The sequence below is a fragment of the Mercenaria mercenaria genome, unplaced genomic scaffold, assembly GCF_021730395.1.
Source record: "Mercenaria mercenaria strain notata unplaced genomic scaffold, MADL_Memer_1 contig_3660, whole genome shotgun sequence".
NCBI lineage: Eukaryota > Metazoa > Mollusca > Bivalvia > Venerida > Veneridae > Mercenaria > Mercenaria mercenaria.
Window position 1 is genome coordinate 30,287 of NW_026461821.1, and position 19,066 is coordinate 49,352.

A 19,066-nucleotide genomic window follows, 5' to 3' on the forward strand; every position below is an offset into this window, starting at 1 on the left:
TTAGATTAATTTGTAACCACGAATAGAGTGAAATATAAACATTAGTTTGTGCTAAGAGTGTAGTTACAAAGGTAGGCTATTTGTAAGAAAAGACAGAGGCTTTTCCTTTTGGTCACGTAACCAGACCTTTAGACCCGGGGTTGAAGGATGCAGTTACCGGAATACTGGGCACCCTACACGTATTTTGTCAAGATAGGCTTCTGTAGTCTTGTTTATCTGATAGAATTGCACACTCCTTTTGTTGTTGTTGTTGTTGTTGTTGTTTTTCAATAGAATTTTTGAATTGGACTGTGCTCATAACTGTCTGAATTTATCATGAATTTCTGAATTCGCTTCACTGTTAAAGTAAATAACAGTTTCTAACTGAAATCAGCGATAAAATATCATAATCAATATGTCTTCAGTCCGAGTGAGAAGTCATAAAAAGAAATATTTACCCTAAAAGCTAAGATATGACAGCAAAGGCCTTTATTATAACTGTATATAATTATAACAATTAGGGATATTTAGAATATCCAGTGGATAAGGTGTCGGCTGCTAAGTTCAGGGTCGTGGGTCCGAGCCCCACTGGGGTAGCGGCCATGGCTTCTCAGGTGGCACGTACGGTACCAGCTGGTAGGAACTATATTTTAGACTACTTTACTACGCTTGCTGTAATCAGTTTTTCCTCCCTTTGCAGACGTTTTCCATTTGCATTCGTGACGGCAGAATGGAGGAGATGGAAAGTTCTTGAGCTGAATTTAGTAAAACAGAGGTATATTTTCAGATTGTTTTGTGTTTTTATTATTGGTATCATAATTACGTAGACTACATATATCTCTTCAGAAGTTATTGTAGTTGAAGTTAATGCCTGAAAATGCGGTGTTTGCATCCTCGAGATATTGAATGAATTATGAATTCTAGACTTTAAATGAATGGAGTGATATAAAAACAGTCGGTCAGCCAGTAACAGACGAAAGATTATTTAACGTCGCAAACAAAACCAGTCACAAAGCTCTTTTGCGACAAACAAGATATTCAGTAATAGATACTTGACTGTGCTTATTTGACCGCCTGTTAAAGTCCTTTAAATGCTGATCAGTGCCATTCTAGGAAGCTGTAAGTACAATTTGTTTTTGGTACGACGCGACCGGAGATAGAGCCCCACTTCTCACTTATAGCCGACACTTCGATCGAGCTATTGAAACATTTGTATACATATTTTAATAGAATAACCTCGTTTTGCAAACAATTGTCATTTATATATTCAGACCACCAGAGGAAGTTGTGAGAGACTGACAATGATGTACTGAACGATCATGATGGAAAAACAACATAGTCAAATGGGGGTATATTTCAAATTTTTATACATTTTCATTAGTATAATAATCAGATTGCTAAAATAGCGTTGTAATAATTTGTGATGAAACTTGTAGTTATTATTTTGATTAACTTCTTTGATCAACTAAAGGCATGCAAATGATATATTTTTATAACCAAATTTATTTTGTATGATAATATTTGTTGAAGCTGTGTGTTGATATCATTTAGCTATACAGGAATCATTTTAATTACTATTTAGTTTTTTTCTTGTTTCTGTTTTCAGGTTTGCCATAAGCTTAACTTGTGCATAGCCTGCTTTGATAGAGAGCCTTCAGGATATTTTCATCTATGTGACCTTACCGCCTGTATACCTTGTACACTACATATTTTTAAAAACAATCTAGGAAGAAATACCCTAAATGTGGGAGTAAAATTGAAGCTATCAGAAACATTTATATTACTAGAAAGTATTTGATAATATAATAGCAATTCTGACATGATTACAATCAGGTAGATACTTAAGAGCGGAAAGCATTTTAAGTTTAACTCTTTACTTCTTTCGATGTAGGACACAATGGAGAATTGTTAACATGCTTCTTGAATTTAGAATATTAGACACCGATGCGTCTTTGAAATTTACTTATACTGTGAACAGTATTGGATATAAAGGCAGCATCAGTGTTAAGTTATTGACATCTTATTTTATATAACGTTAAACCAGCTATAAAGATTCAACCATGGCTACATCTTGTATCTACTAATTTACAGGACATTTTTCTTTGTTTATATTGTACATAGTGCCACGTATGAAAAACCAGTAAAGATACATATGAAGATTTGTATTTTGTTACCTAATATTTGCTGTATTAGGTAAAGGCAATATCTGTAATGTTAAGTTTGTTTTTGAATCATAATATATCAGGTGAACAAGAGTAAAAGTTGAGTAAGTCTCCCCGTACATGGACGTAGTGTTTGTTATATTTTTGGTCCTTTTCGATCATTGAGAAAATTCCTTTTCACTGTAAAAGAATTCCGCTTAAGCCGGTCTAGGAGACTGAAGGAGAACTGCACATTCATTACATCTCCATAAACAAAAAAAAAAAAAATGAAACAGACTGTGCAATTGTGCCTTTTCTTATTACGTTAACAAGATTTTAACCTAATCTCATGAAAAAGTTACTTTGTTCTTATATAAAAGTAATTACTGGGTCTATCTTTCTGTCTGTCTATATACCTGTAGAATTTTGTCATTTCACACATTTTCACGTTACATTTTGTCATGTAAAGCACTGTGTTACATTGTAAGAAATATGCACTACAATCAAAATCGAAACGGTTGTATTTTTAAATCACCTTTATTACTTTGACACGAATTTGTGAATTTCTGAAAAAGGTTTTATGTGTACGTTTTAGATATTAAACAGATAACAAAAGAATAAGTAGTACTGTACACTCCCCTCTCTAACCTTTTGTATGCCGGATCCAGATTCTTTTAGAGTTGTATTCTTGTTGCAAAGTATTAGTACACCACATATTACCCTACGTGAAATTTTTATGTGGTTTTAGACATTAATATACAACAACAGAGATTATTCACGGAAAGTCATTAAAGTAAACTGCGATTTTACTGCTTTTTGTTTTGCTGGATGCTGGTTCAAAACTTAACACATCCTGAGCCAAAGAATGCACTAAAAAATGTGACAATTCCCTCGTGAACCACTCGTTGGATTTTTATCAAACATGATCTGTAGTACTTTTGTAAGATCATCTCCCAGAATTATTACAATTGGTATGACAAGACCTTTTTAGAGGACACAATATCTAAAAATAGAAAATTCTTAAAACGAAGTCTCCTTAAGGTCCTCTCCCACGTTTTAAATGAGTGAGCTTGGTCCTTTTTATTGGTAACTGGTGCTAAAATAACATTACCTTCAAACGATTTCTCCTCATGAACGGCTTGATGGATATTTATCAAACTTTGGCTGTAGCATCACTGTACGGTCTTCTCCAACATATGTTCAACTGGTGGTCTATGCTCCTATTAAGGGGCCAGTTGAGCTAAATATGAAAATATCTTTGAACAACTTCTTATGAATTGCAGGATGCAAATGACTAGTTTAAAGAACCTTTGGAAACAACCCAGGCCTAGTCCAATTACTTGTGTGTAAATTCTACCCAGTTTATAGACCTAGGAAGAATATAGTGTTTGTACTGTTTGTAATCTGTCACATAATAATGCCTCTTGAACTTTCCAGTCTGTTTAAGCTCTGAATTTCAGGTGAGCACTCTTGGACCAAGATGGCATTACGCTTCTTTCTTGAGCATAATTCAAAATTACCTAAACTACTGTAAGGATATTGTAAAGGCGAAGAAGTTTAAATTTCATACAGAGAAAATGCAGTCTAATCTACCTTAATGACCTATTTAAATTTCTCCCTTTATCTTATTTACGTATAAAACATTTGTGCAGAGCATATCTCCAAAACATTTAAAAGAGCTTGATAGAAATTTAACATTGATAGATAGTACTGGGAGGACTTGTACTGCAAAAGATCCGTAACTCAGCTTTATTTACTTTTTGAAATAACTCCATTAGATATACCTGTTCTCCGTAAGTAATTGTAAACTTCTCCAAATGAATCACATGTGGAGGACGAATGATTTTAGACACAATGTCTGTTACCAAATTCGTCACACAGGATAAACCCCACGCCCGGGGATCGTATTCATGACCCTGCGTTCTGTAGTACCATTATGTTGAATACTATGAGTTCCATAGCTTTGAAACTACACACAGTGATATATTGTCATTATATGAGTATGTTATGACCCTTTTTATACTTAAGAACATCGAAATTAGTTTTTGTATGTTTTACTCTACTCTACTGTAATAATGAGAACAAAAGCTTTTAAACTATGCACACTCATCATTATTAAATTTGCCAGGAACCATAACTCCTGCACACATTTTTTTCAGAATTATGGCCTTTTCTGTACTATGTTTATACATAATTTATAATTATCAGGTCGATTGTGAAGGAAGTTCTACAACTAAATCACTCTCGACACCTCATTCCTGATGGAATGAGAGAAGAAGCCATTTTCCCTTTTCATGCTTAGCGCCAAGCAAGGGAGCTACAGGAACCATTGTTTCATGTCTTTGGTATGACGCGGCCGGAGGTCGAGTCCACGACCTGCCGCCCTGGAAGCGGACGCTCTACCACTAGGTTATTGAATTTCCTAATTAAAACTTTTGTTACGGTCTACTTTAATTGAATACTGTATGGGTCATTGCTTTATTATAAGATGTATCATTATTAGTCATGAATGCAGGCCAAGAACATAAATTTTGTCGGAATTGTGACCTTATTTGTACTAAAAAAATGGAAATGTTTTGTAGGCTCACTTTTCTTGAATACTGTAATAGTTGTGCTTTATTAATGTCTTTGCCTAAAGCATAAGTGAGAGAGGAATTTTATTTTCATTGCATACAGAACAGGACATTGTTGGAGAGTGGACATTTTAAGACGACACCTCCACCATGTATAGATTTTGAATCAACTGCGTTTATCTTACTCATACACGGGCTGCCATATTTACTTGAAACTTTTGAAAGGAATTATTTATTTTATATCGTAATATCCGCTTTAATGATGTCAATTATTATTTACAATATGATTTAATCTGTCGTAAAGTTTCATTAGGTCTATAATACTCAGAAGCGCGTAGCAGTTCTTTGCGTATTTGGTGTAACTTTTTTTCGCAGTCATTTGTTCGACTTATTATCAGATACATCTGCTATATAATAAAATCTGTAAAAAGATAAGCATTAATTTAAAAGTATTTGGGCAGACCTCTTCTAGCCTTTAATATTTACAATGACAACTCTAAAATTTATAATTTATAATTGATAATTAATCGTATTGTAATAATTTCTGCAATTTAAGATACATACAACAAATACGGAAGCAGATGATGCCTAAGACAGGCCAAGGAAGCTCAAAATGCAAAGGGTCGTTTAAAGCATATTTTCTCGATCTTTTTGTACACTTCGGACAATAAGGCATTGTATAAAGCATCTCTTCTCTAACAACATTGAACGAATCCACTTCCTCTGGTATTCTTCCATTGAAACATGCTATTCAGTGAATTAAGAAAGCAAATTTCTATTGTTTATTTACTGAATAACATTTCAGTCATAAGCGGTGGTTTCTTTTTATCTGCCTTATACAGTTTTGTGCAACATGTAACAATATAAAATTCAAACATCACATTTAAAAGAAAAATCAAAGCACATTTAAAGGGAATTCCGGTAGTTTTTTTATGCGCATGTTTCTGCGCAGCCGACACCATCTATGGAAAATTGAAGTGGTCAACATTTCTTGAAACATGTTACAGACACTCTTAAATATGAGGAGTCTTGAATAAAATAACCTTTTTAATAAGTTTTATCAGTAATCAAATGTTGATACTGGTTTATGTTGTAGTGACATGAATCATGCCGGACATGTATCTGTATTTTGACAGCGCACGTTAGTACAAAGACAGTGCCGTTTATATAATGTTAGACATTTATGTTAGCTTTGTATTGATAAGACAAAATCCCCCTTTCAGATTATTCAGTATTCAATTATAGAAAGAATTAAGAATTTTTAAACTTTTTAGCTTCTGGCAAATATACATGTAATCAACTAAGTCAGGTTCGCGCCATTTTTCGTCCGCAAAGGTGTTGCATTCAAGCGGCCTTAACATAAAATTTAGCCCGGTGACCCATACTTTTTTTTCCATTTTTATTTTCACAATTCAATTGTTTATTCACAATGAAAACAGGAAAAAAAATCTAGAAACAGCTTTTTCAAAATTAAAAAAAAAAAGTTCTTTACTAAGGGTATTTTCCATTAAAATAAAGTTCACAAAAGTGAATATGAAACCAGATTGTTTTTCTATTTGTACGCTGATTAAAATGATATTGTATTACAAATATGACTATGATATGAAATAAGTGTATAATAGAATCTGTAAAAAGAATTAACCTTATTGTGCTGTCTTTATGCATACTTTGGTTGGTATTTATAGAAAAGCAAACAATCATGAAAATGTTGAAAAGTCGCTATCAGTTTCAGCAACAGTGGGTGGTTTCAAAACAATTTTTTCACAAAAACAAGCCTAGTGACCCATTGTTTTTATTTATTCATTGTTTTCAGCACAAGTTTTCCTAACATATATGTGAATTTGAAAACATTCTGTGAAAGAAAAAAAACTATACAACATACTGGCACTACAAAATAGCCAGTTATTATAATTAGATTGTTCACCATATTTTTAACATTTCATATTAGTTAGCATCTCTTGCAATGATAGTGTTAGTGTTCAGGAAGACAACTAATTCTGACACTAAACGGCAGTCTTGATATTTCTAAAAGAAGCATTACATACATAGATCTACAACCAGTTAAGGTACATTGTTTTGCACTGTTATTGACTATTCAAACTTTTCTTTGTCCAAATGAATCAGTTGTTTTCGAGCACTTGCAAAAAAGTATCCTTCTGTTGCCTTTACGTATGTTAGGGTTTCACCTGACGGGGATAACTGTCTTGAGACTCTGGAACATGGTTGGGGTAAGAATGAGGTAAATCGGTTTAAACTCCCCGGTGGTGGTTTTGCCACTGACCATCCAAAGGCGCGATGCCCCATTGTTTTCCTGTATTTGTTTGTTTTGTCCTTGTGTGTTTATTTTGTGTCTGACTGTGTGTGGTGTGCGAGTGTTTTTCCTTGTTTTTTGGATTTCCTGTCTATTTAAAATCCTCTTTCTGTCTGAAATACTATCACCATAATAGTATCTTAATGCCATTTGAAAATCTGGTGCAATAATGTAACAACCTGGATTATGGGGGGCTTACCATTTATTGTCTTCTAGTCAGTGATCTGTATGTTCTTTTATGTTGCATGTAACGAAGCACAGAATTGTACACATGAGTGTTGATCTAATTAACAAGAACGATCAAACACTCATCATACATCCCCATGCTCGTTTAATCTAATCCAAAACTTTGTTTACTTTTCCGCTGACATCTGTTGATGTTATAATTTCGAACTTTTCATCCATTTAACAGAGTGTTTATTACTGCAGCTGCTACAAATTTGTTCCAAGCATCTAAATTGTCTGTTTAAGATAAGTATCTTCCTTTTATTTAGTCTGTGATTTGCATATTTCATCATTATTCTCTCGAATTTGTCACATTTTCCAAACAGGATGTACTTTTATTTGCATTGCATTCTGGGTTTGTTTACTTCCGTTGCTAAGTAAAATTGATATCGTTGTAATCTACAACAATCTTTTAAGATGTTTAAACCACTTGTACATGCTAGAGTTAACTCAATGGTGCATATTTTGATGTTCTTTTCATCCTTACACCATTTAAAGTCGCCATTTTTATGATACGGCAGTATTCAGCATAGAGTTTAACGTTTTAGGTCACTGTGACCATTCGGTCACTGTGACCCGTCGGTCACTAACCATTTGGTCAATTACCCAATAACCCATTTTACTGTTTTGGTGACTTTTTTGGGTCACTTTCTTTGGAAAACTATAAAAGGGCCCGACTTTGGCCATCTGAAATCACTTCAGCTCAAGCTTTCAGACCTAAAACCACGTTTGGTTTGTTTCAATAGATTTTCATTAGAATGAACACTATACTGAACATAGATGTAAGAAAGTTGCTCTGCAATCAGAATTTATATTAATTAAAAGCCATAGGTCTATAAAAGCCCTTTTTGATACCTCATTTAGTAACATTTCTACAAGTTTTATCTACACAGATGTATTTACATATTCATGCCTTATTTAAAGTAAAGGCAATTAATGGATTTATATAAAGTACTGAGAATATAAGTGATTATATTTTTATAGAAGGAATTTCTGTTGCTGAACAGTGTCTTTGAATCCGTGTCTATATTTACAAGTTATGGAACGCCAGATCAGTCATAAATAGATTAATCTAAAAAGAGATGTATATTAAATCTTGCATTTTGTACCTGTAAAAGTGCTCAGTATTGATTTGTAAAACATTTTAAAGTACATTGTAACTCGCTTCGCTACCTGTAAACTATGGAAAGTCGGAACAGTCATAATCTTAATTTGATAAGTTTGTAATTATACTGACAGAATTTAACCATCAATAGATGAATACATTTATTATCAAGAAGAATTTGTGATTATATTTGATATCAGTTAGATATGTTTGTTTAATGTGTTGACTTCTCCTGTATTTTCTGGAGTATGATATATCAACTTTAATAAATTTCATTAACTGTTATCCTGAGTCTTATAGTCTCTCTGGTTTAGTTAGTTTTACGGTACAATGAATTAAGCTGGCTGTACCCTATTTGCCCTTTCGACTACTTGAGTAAAGTTTACCCAGAGTTCTACAGTACGCCTAGCCTACCCATCTCCGCAACACCCCTGAGTCGTAACAATAACTGCACAAACAACCCTCGGAACTTGAAAGTATAGACTTAATATAGTCAGCCAATCTTTGGCGGATCTTTTTAAGATACTCGTAACCTAAGCACTTTTCCTGAGTTTCCATCTACATTGTATAGCCATATGCATTGAAATTCCAAAAGTTGTAACATTTAGGTGATCGTCTAAATGCATGCCCACTTTTGATATATGTAGGTCTGTGTAACAGACGTTTTGAAATCACATCAATGTATCCATGGTCCTTAATATATGCCTGGCTATTTCTTGCGATTCTTTCACTCTGTCTGATGACTTAAACATGCTCCATATTATGCCATTTGTTGCAAAGCTTTCTAACTTCATTTATTACATAAGGTGACGTAGAACCAGCCCTATATCTCCTCACCCCAAGGCACCCGACAGTTTGTCTTGCATGTCGAAGAGTTACCGCAATGTTATGTGTAAAATATAAACTAAACTGTAACTTTCCATGTATATATCCAAGCCGGAAATATTAACTAACACATCTTTGAACTTGTTGACACCAAACCAGGCAAAACAGCTTTCACAAAAGAACAGGCAAACATAACTGAAATGACAAAACAGATTTTTTTATTACAATGTATATCCATAATTATACATTATCTACAGTTTATATAATGTGCTACTTCATTGTATATTAGCGAGGTAGAAAAGGGGAAGGAACACCTAGCCACACGTTGATAAATATGGAATCAATAATCTAACCACTCAGCACTTATTTTTGCTTAATCAGAAAAAAATATCAAAACGACATGGCAGTTTGACATTTAAGAAAATGACTTAAAAAAGGAGGCATTCAATTTAGTTGTTTGTTTTGGGTTTAACGCCGTTTTTTAACAGTATGTAACGGCGGGCAGGTAACCTAACCAGTGTTCCTGGATTCCGTACCAGTACTAACCTGTTCTCTGTAAGTAACTGTAAACTTCCCCAGATGAATCAGAGGTGGAGGACTAATGATTTAAGACACAATGTCGTTTATCAAATAGTCACGAGAACATACACCCTTCCCGAGGATCGAACTCACGACCCCGCTATTCGTAGACCAACGCTCTACCTACTGAGCTAAGCGGGCGGGATGCAGCTAGTTAAGTGATTATTACTTTTCGATGCACATGCAATGAAAATAAATCAGTCCCAATGTCAAAAAAACCTTCGTGAACTAGCAGTTTTAACATAAATTTGGTTATTTTAGTTTAAACATATTTATTGCATGAATTTCACAAATAACAATTTTGCATGCAAAGAATATTGACGAAAGCACATTGTACTTATAAGGTCAATCTTCTATTATAAGATATACACCAAAAACATGGCTTAAATTTACAAAACAGAATAATATTTCTTGTGCAATACATCCAATTTTAGAAGAAAATATACGATAAGAGATGTTTCTTAAAATCGTAGACACTTAACATATAAGGCTGTATTCCTATAAATCCCAAGAACAAAACAAAATATTGACAGCCTGTTCGTACATATTTTAGAAGTCACAAATAAGTTAAGTGCTAGTAAGAAATTCGTAGTCACTTAACATCATACAAGGCTCTTTTATTCCTATAGTTACCAAAAAAAGACAAAATATTATCAGCCTGTTCAGTCATATTTCAGAAGTCACAAATAAGTTAAGTGCTAGTAAGAGAAGTAAAGAATTTCAAATCGTGATAGTTATAAGAAAAAATATGTAGAAAAAGAAAGGAATAAATCAATAAATGAAAATAAGTGAAAAATAATGAAAATAGAAATAATCCACCTGCAGATGAACAAGTTAAAACGTAGAAGGATGTCAGGTGTTATCAAGATATTACAGCACATGTCACAATGAAAGTCAATGTTAATTATTAGTGAACCTTCCACTGTCAAGAATATACTTCTGGACAGCTGCAAATAGTTCTATGTTATCTTCATCAGATAAAGAGTCGTCACCAAAGAGCAGGGTAGTTTCACAAATATTTCTAGTGATAGGGACAAGACTCGCCAGAAGTGAGGTGCGACAGTTGTCATAAGCTCTACATACAAATAAGAAGTGGTGACTGTTTTCTACTTCACCGCACTGACAGAGAGGGGATTCAACAATATTACATAGACACAAGTGACAATTCAAGCTACTGCACTTCATCCGAAGTCTCGTGTGAAGGACCTGGGCTCTTCTATTGCCAGTGTAAGAGAATTTTGGAGTTTTGTTAACGTTATTTTTCAAAAGATTCTTGAAGCTAGTCAAAGTTGGCGCATTTCGGATTTCAGTGGACAAATTGTTCCAATCACGTATAGTAGCAGGTAAGAATGAGTTGAAGTATTGTGAAGTGCGCGAGTATACCGGTCTTATAAAATCAGGATTGCGAAGATTGTATTGGGTTGAAGCTCCTGCTGACGGAGGAATTAACTGTTGTAGATACTCCGGGGTCAGTCCTTTTTTCATTTTATAAAATAAAATCAATCTGTGGTCTCTTCTTCTGTTTTCAAGTGATTTCCAATGGGTTTCGCGTTGGAGATTTTCTAGGGATACTAGTCTAGTTGCTCCTGTCACAATTCGCGCACATTCATTCTGAATCTTGTCTAACTGATCCTTTTCAAAAGCTGTACAGTTATTCCAGATAACATCGGCATACTCTAAAATAGGGCGAACAAAAGAAGTATATATCGTTTCAAGGGATTTCCTGTCGAGAGTCATTTTCAATTTACGCATAATGTGTACTCGTGTCCAGGCTTTTTCAGTGATGTAGTTGACATGTTCATGCCAAGAACAGTCATTAGTAAGTATGAGTCCAAGATGTTTATGATGTGACACTTCCGGAATCACTTTGCCATACATAGTCAGAGCAGGATGAAGCAACTGTGTTGTTTTTCTGGATATAAGAAGTGATTCTGACTTTGAAGGATTGAAATCTACAAGCCATTGATCAGCCCATGACATGATTTTAAGAATGTCCGATTGCAGAAGCTCCGCAGCTGGGACCGGAAAGTCAACAATGATGTAAAGACTAGTGTCATCTGCAAAAAGGCGGATATGACTACCAAGATCAAGGACGATATCATTTATAAATATTAAGAACAAAAGGGGACCCAATATTGATCCCTGGGGAACACCGGCAGCAATATATGCCCAGGATGAAGAAATACCAGGAAATACAACACGTTGACGTCGTCCAGACAGATAGTTGGTGAACCATTTTTAAAGATTCCCTGAGACACCGGCATTTTGGAGTTTTATTAAGAGGCCTTGATGCCACACCCTGTCAAAGGCTTTGCTGATATCGAAAAAGACCGCCCTAACTTCAAGTCCGTCGTCAAGGGCTTTGCAGAAAGTATCATAGAGAAAGGCAAGCTGGTTAACTGTTGAGTCCCCTGGCCTGAAACCAGACTGATTAGGAGAAATAAAGTGCGTATCGAGTAGATGGTTGTAAGTGTGTTTAAACACAATTCTTTCAAAAACCTTTTCAATACAACAAAGAAGCGAGATAGGGCGGTAATTATTAACAAGCGCTGGATCACCTTTCTTGAAGACAGCACATACATGAGCTTCCTTCCAAGAATCTGGAACTACACATTGCTGAAGAGAATGGTTAAAGAGAGAACAAAGTGGAAATGAAAGTTCGTGAGACCCTTCACGGAGAATACGATAGCCTACACCGTCAGGACCGGTCGCTTTTGCAATCGGAAGATTTCTAAGAACGTCTTCAACTTCTTTAGGTTGGATAGCAATAGATGATAGTTGAACATCTTTTGCCATGATCATTCAGATGAGTCTGTCCCACAAAGAAATTGTTCAGAAGCTCAGCTTTCTCAAGGGAGCCAAATGTTAAAGTGTTGGAATCAGAATTTATAAGAGGAGGCAGTGACTTCCGGGAGTCTTTTGAAATGAAAGCTTTCAGTGTAGTCCACCAGTCTTTTGGAGATAGCAATCTTGAATTAAGTTTTTCTGACATGTGTTTATAGTAATCTCTTTTCGCTCTTCTGATAAGTGTCACTTTATCATTACGAATTCTTCGAAAGGTCAGCCAATGAGCCTCGGTGTTGTGGCTTTTGGCGTTTCTGTATCCCCGCTTGCGCCTCCGAATACTTCTACGAACTGTATTTGTCATCTATGGAACATCGTCAGGACGTATCATTACGGTTTTGTTAGGGATAGACGTTTTACTTATCTGGAGAATTTTCTCAGTGACATTGAATACATGGGTGTTTATGTCATCTTGATAGCATGAGTCCCAGTCCACAGTTCAAAACTTTTGTCTGAGGGCATTAAAATCGGCTTGTTCGTACATCCAAATTTGTCTTGTATAGGAAGGCATCTTTGTTTTTTTGAACTTAAGAATACAGTAGACAGGACAGTGATATCTAATATTCTGTTCGAGAAAATGGTCACCAACTCCAGAATGGAGTACTGCTTGTTGGTTAGAAGCAAAGATCAAGTCAATTGTAGAATTAGAAAGCTCCGTATAATGAGTAGGTTCTTGGATTAACTGTACGAGGCCATTTTGTTGGCAAAGAGATGAAACTTTAAGACAAGTATTTGGATTTTGGATATTGAAGTTAAAGTCACCTGTCATAAAGATATCAGCTATCCCTGTGTCAGTAGCCATAGAAAAGGAATCTTCAATAAGGTTATTGTAGATGGTATCGGAGCCGGGTGGTCGATAAAAATTTTCAAACAGGACTTGTTATTACGAAGAATCACCTCAATCCAGAGACATTCTAGTCGATTGGGTTCAAGATCAGGTCTGTGCTTGAAATGAAGATTGTTTTTCACATAAATTATAACTCCTCCATGATTGTCAAACTGTCTATCCTTTCGAATTGGCGGATGGAATGTTGGAATAGTAAGATCAGTGCTCGTAACTGATTCACTAAGCCAAGTTTCAGTAAAGGCCAAAATGTCAAAATCGGTAAGTTCAGCAGACAAGATATCAATTTTATTCTGAATACTTTGAACATTATAGTGGATAAAAGAAAGATGATTGTGAACATGAAGTGGGGCTTCTAAAAAGCCTGTAGAAGACTCAGCTGAGGAGGCGACAGAATCTGGTCCAGGGTTTTTATGAATATCACCAGCGTTTGTGAGTAAAACATGAAGCCACGTTACCAACACACACTCGAAGGGCAAAGTCAAACTGAATTTTATAAATAATGAATTTGATCTATAACGCAAAATATTTGCATATACCCTTCTAGTTGGAAAATGCATGAAAAGTTGAGGCGTAATGTTGCATGTAAAGCTGAATGAAAAAGATACCAACCGGAGAGGATCTTGCATCACAACAATAAGCAGACAGAAGTGGGTCACTAAGGGAAAAGAAAAAGGGTTCCTGTAAATACTCAAAACACCCCTAGATAATGACTTGCTTCTATTCGGGACATTTGCAAAAACACGTGCATGTTTAACCATTATCGAATGGAAGTGAAGTTAAGTGTTTGGTCAAGGAATGCCCCGAACCTGACTTAGATAGTGGACACGAAAGATCACTTGTAGTATCATCACAGGTGGATACATAGAGAAAGACAAAAGGAGGATAAGATAGAATACAATAAAATAAATAAAACAAGTGATACATAAGAGATGTTTCATATAGAAATAGGAGAGAGAGGGACGCTAATCTACAACTGAGTATGTTCGGACACTAAATAAAGGCAGTGCGCGATATTTAGTAATTAAGAAGGATTGCTTCAGAGAATATAAACCATATAAAATACTTGTAAACTCTTACGTTGTCATGTTGCATTATGTCACATTGTGTTATGTTGATGTTAATCTTAAGTTGTGTTGTATTTTGTGTTGTGTTGAGTTATGTTGTGTTATGTTATATTATGTTATGTTTTGTTATGTTATGTTATATTATGTTATGTTATGTAATGATGTTATGTTATGTTATGTTATGTTAATGCTTCGTTACGTTACGTTACGTTATGTTATGTTTGATGTATTTTATGATTGAATAATGTTTATTGTGTTGTGTTATGTTTAGCTGTACTGTTCTGAGAAGTTCTATGTTACATAATATACAACAAGGAACTATCGCCTTGATATTTACGTTACTTATCATAAATACCAGAACCACTATTCAGTTACTGTCACCAACATAGGTACACAGGTGCAATGTAACACTTAATACTGGTAAAGGTATATACACAAACCATAAGCAAAGACATAGGTACACAAGTGCTAGGTAACACTTAATACATGAAAAAATGTATACACAAATCATAGCAAAAGCAAGATGCTACCATGGTGATACACTCTATTGATGGCAACCGTTACTAATATGTGATTGTCACCAACTTCAGTATAATGCAATTCTTTAATAAACATAAAACAAAAACAATTTTTGAGTGTCAGTAATCCATTTACAAATCATGATAAAAATAAATCCGCCATATTTATATGCACAATGCTTCCATTCTGACTTAGGAAATTAAAACGCAAGTCTTACTTAAGTTTTTTTTTTTTGTTCCATGCAAAACTATAATTCGTTACTAATATGTCATTTTCATTACTCAAATAAACAAGACAACAAAAACATTTCATATCCTTGAGACTGTTTTAAAGCAAGGAATCATAATATTTGGCTTGAATTTTTTTAAGTCAGTCTGAATAAAGTATTTTTGTTCTATGGAAAGCCTTAATTAATCAAGTAATAATGGTTACCGTTACTAATATGTCATTATCATCACTTATAAAATATAATGCGGACACTCAATAAACCTACAACAAAAACTATGGCAGTCTGTAAACCATTTACGAATCATTATCAAAAAAATTTCAGCGGCCATATTCATATGCCCAATATTTCCAGAGCACATATGTATAAACATACAAATATTACACAATACATGTATTTCTAAACCATTCTAATTACTGGCGTGATACCTATTATTTGTTCACAGATTCACATACTCGACTAAACCGTGACATCTAGGACGACGATGACGAACGAATTTACTATCATCAATTCATCATCATCATCATCATCAACATCATCATCATCAACAGCAACTGTGGAAATGTGAATGATAATCTTCACAAAATCACTTAAGACTGTTTCAAATTAAGGAATCGTAATGTTTAACTTAGAAGTTTTAACGCAATTCTGACTAAATTATTTTTATTTCATGCAAAACAATAATCAAAACTGGTTACCATTACTAATATGCCGATAACATCGCTTCCACAATATAAAGCGGTCAAAAACAATTTATGAGAGTCACTAATACATTTATGAATCGTGATAAAAAAAAAATCAGCATATTTATATGCACAATATTTCCAGAGCACATATTTAAGCATACAAATAATGCACAATGCATGTATTTCTAAATCATTCTAATTACTGATAATACTTATTAATTATGTTCTAAGATCCACATACTCGACTGAACTGTGAAATCTGGGACGACGACGACAAGCTCAAATATACTATCATTAAATCATCATCGTAAACATCAGTATCATCAACTGTGAAAATGTAACTAATAATCATCACTATATTTAAGACCATTTTAAAGCAGAAAATAGTAATGTTTGGCTTAAGACTTTTAAAAGTGTTTTTTTTTTCAGATCAAAACCGTAGTCAAATAATAGCCACAATAATCGCCAATATTAGCAGAAAAACCAGTAAGATCAACACAGTCAGAATTGTCAAATACAAAATGTCATGATGCACGTATGTCATGCTACGCCTTGAGGGCACGCACAACGATATAACCAAATTTACAGTTAAACAGCAGTTATATAGCGCGCCAAAGAAAACGTAGCACAATTAATTTTCAAACTTGACTAAAGCGTCACTACTAGTTACGCGGTGAATCTCATCATTGTTATCCTTCACCAAGATCGTACCGTCCGATGACCAACAAGCGGAGAGTTTTTTGTTCCTGACGAGAATCCTTGCGGTATACAGGGCAAGGCTGCGGCGTTGTGTCAGATCTTCGTTGATGTAGATACCGCGATACCCCGAGGTTTTTAGTTTTGCTCTGGATTTATAAAGTCTCTGCCGAGCACGATATGTAGCAAACTTGACGAGAATAGCCCTTGTACGACCTGGTTCTTTTTTGCCCAACAATAATAAATATCAGGATTACACAATTTCAAATAAATCTTTACAGAATCCGGAGTCAATGATATGACCAGCCTGAAATTTCTTAGGGATATTGCCAAACAAATACTGAAAGAGTGATGGCATTCCTGTTGGAGTCAGAAGACTTACTGATGAAATCAAAACATTGAATTAAAGAAAGATCATTGCCTTACTAGTCGCATCCTGCGATTGATATAGCCTTCCGCCAAAACCATAAGCAATCATTTTAATGGAGAGTTATGGTCTTTACAGCTTAAATAATAATATCATAAATAATGAAATATGAGAATAAGAACATTAACAACAACAACAGCAACAACAACAACAATAATAGTACAAGCATGAAATAATTACCCTAGTTTTATGCAGCCATTGCTTCCAACGAAAACGGCAGAATTCCAAAGCTAATACAAAACTACCGACATTTTGCTTAATTTTCTTTAAATAATACAAAGGTATCGGCTCACGACGTAAAAATATTTTACAAGAAAACAAGGTGTATCACAGTATATTGACATAAATTAGAACGTTATTCACATATTTACATAATTTTTGGATGATGTCTATTTGATTATGTAGCATGCCGTCCTATTTTCCTGTGTGAAACAATTTTGTATGACACCAGTTATGTTAACAATTGAGTAAATTTAGGTAATCGTAGCATAAATTATGACCAGTGGTAGAAACTTTGTCAACAAGACAAGAATCAGTTCTGGCGTGTCGTCTTAATAATTTTCGAGATACCACGATATAACACGATATGTCGAGATAATCTATCCTGACATGTCCGTCATTTTCACGTCATCTCGGGGGTCAATTAACGCTTCCATAGGCTTCCGTACGCAGATATATTGGAATACTGAATACAACAAATAGTGTAGCACATGGGGAATGGGTGATATCACGTGATTTTTTACCGATATGTAATTGGTTTATCGCATTTATGGAACGCCGTTTTCGCAATATAGCTGGCGGGCTATATGATATATAGAGAAATGCTTGTGATCTGAATTCCTCATTCATTATTTCATATGATTTATTCAAACTTTCAGCAATGATCAATATTGATACTTAGTTGTACATAAGAGATTTTTAAATGCTCTTTAATTTCCTGGTTCTGTGTTGTTTTACTTTATATGTCAACGACGTCCAGGTGAAGGCATGAATCACATTTGTGACAGCTCTAATAAAATGTTTCAATAGTCAAGGAATGTGACCAGTTGAGATAAAAGCTATGTTATACATAAAAGGGAAATATAGTTATTTTGCTCAAAACAGTGACTTTCAGAATTAAGAAATACCAATGAGCTATAAAAATAAATTTAGGTTAGATTAAAAATAGATGATTTCTTGTTGCGATTCTGTGTATTTCATACTTATTTGGAAATGTATATTTCATAGATCTACTTACGTAAAACAGGTAGAATGGAGTTATATTTCCTACATTAAAGCGTAATGGTACGCTGAAAAAACAAGCTCGCTTTTCACCCATAAATTACTTTTTAGACTGAACAGTGATATCTGTAACAGTTCTCCAGAATGACCTTTCACACAAAAACATATAAGGCAAACATAATATAGGAACAGGTAAAAGAACACACTACCATGAGCACATTACAAACATACACGTTACAATACTGTCGACCCGATTAGAAATGCCAAAACAAACATTTCTATTAATCTTTCCGATTTTATATTATTTTAAATATTAATTGTATTTTTATATTTTAGATACCGTTCTGAACTTAAGACCAATCGGACTTTTGACGGGTACACAGTTAAAACTAAATGACCAGGTGGGTGCATATTGAATTCTGCTAGTATATGATTTATTCTATTATGCTGTTTATAATTCTGAACATGAATGAAACAACAATTAATCGATCAGTCAATTAATTAATCAATCAAGGGGCCTCCGTGTCCAAGTGGTTAAGTTCGCTGACTTCGAATAACTTCAATAACTTCCCACTCACGGCTATGGGTTCGAATCCTCGCTTAGGGTGTAGATCTTTTTCATTTGAAGAAGGCATCCAGCTGGCCTACAGAAGGTTGGAGAATCTTTCTATACGCCCTTCCGTGATGGGTCACCTGAACCGTCAAAAGTTTGAAAGTCACCATAATCGTGTTGGTGTGCCGTAAACCAAAACATGAAAATCAATCAATTAATCATTCATAATGAAATAGTTTACCGTA

General features: G+C 34.5%; 1 long non-coding RNA gene across 1 annotated transcript; it reads left to right on the forward strand.

The window, feature by feature from the left end:
• The first annotated feature begins 651 nt into the window (after positions 1 to 651).
• LOC123562784 (uncharacterized) lies at positions 652 to 1,956 on the forward strand. Its single transcript, XR_006688640.2, has 3 exons — positions 652 to 754; positions 1,251 to 1,328; positions 1,586 to 1,956. It is a non-coding gene; the product is annotated as an uncharacterized LOC123562784 (long non-coding RNA).
• The last annotated feature ends 17,110 nt before the right edge of the window (positions 1,957 to 19,066 follow it).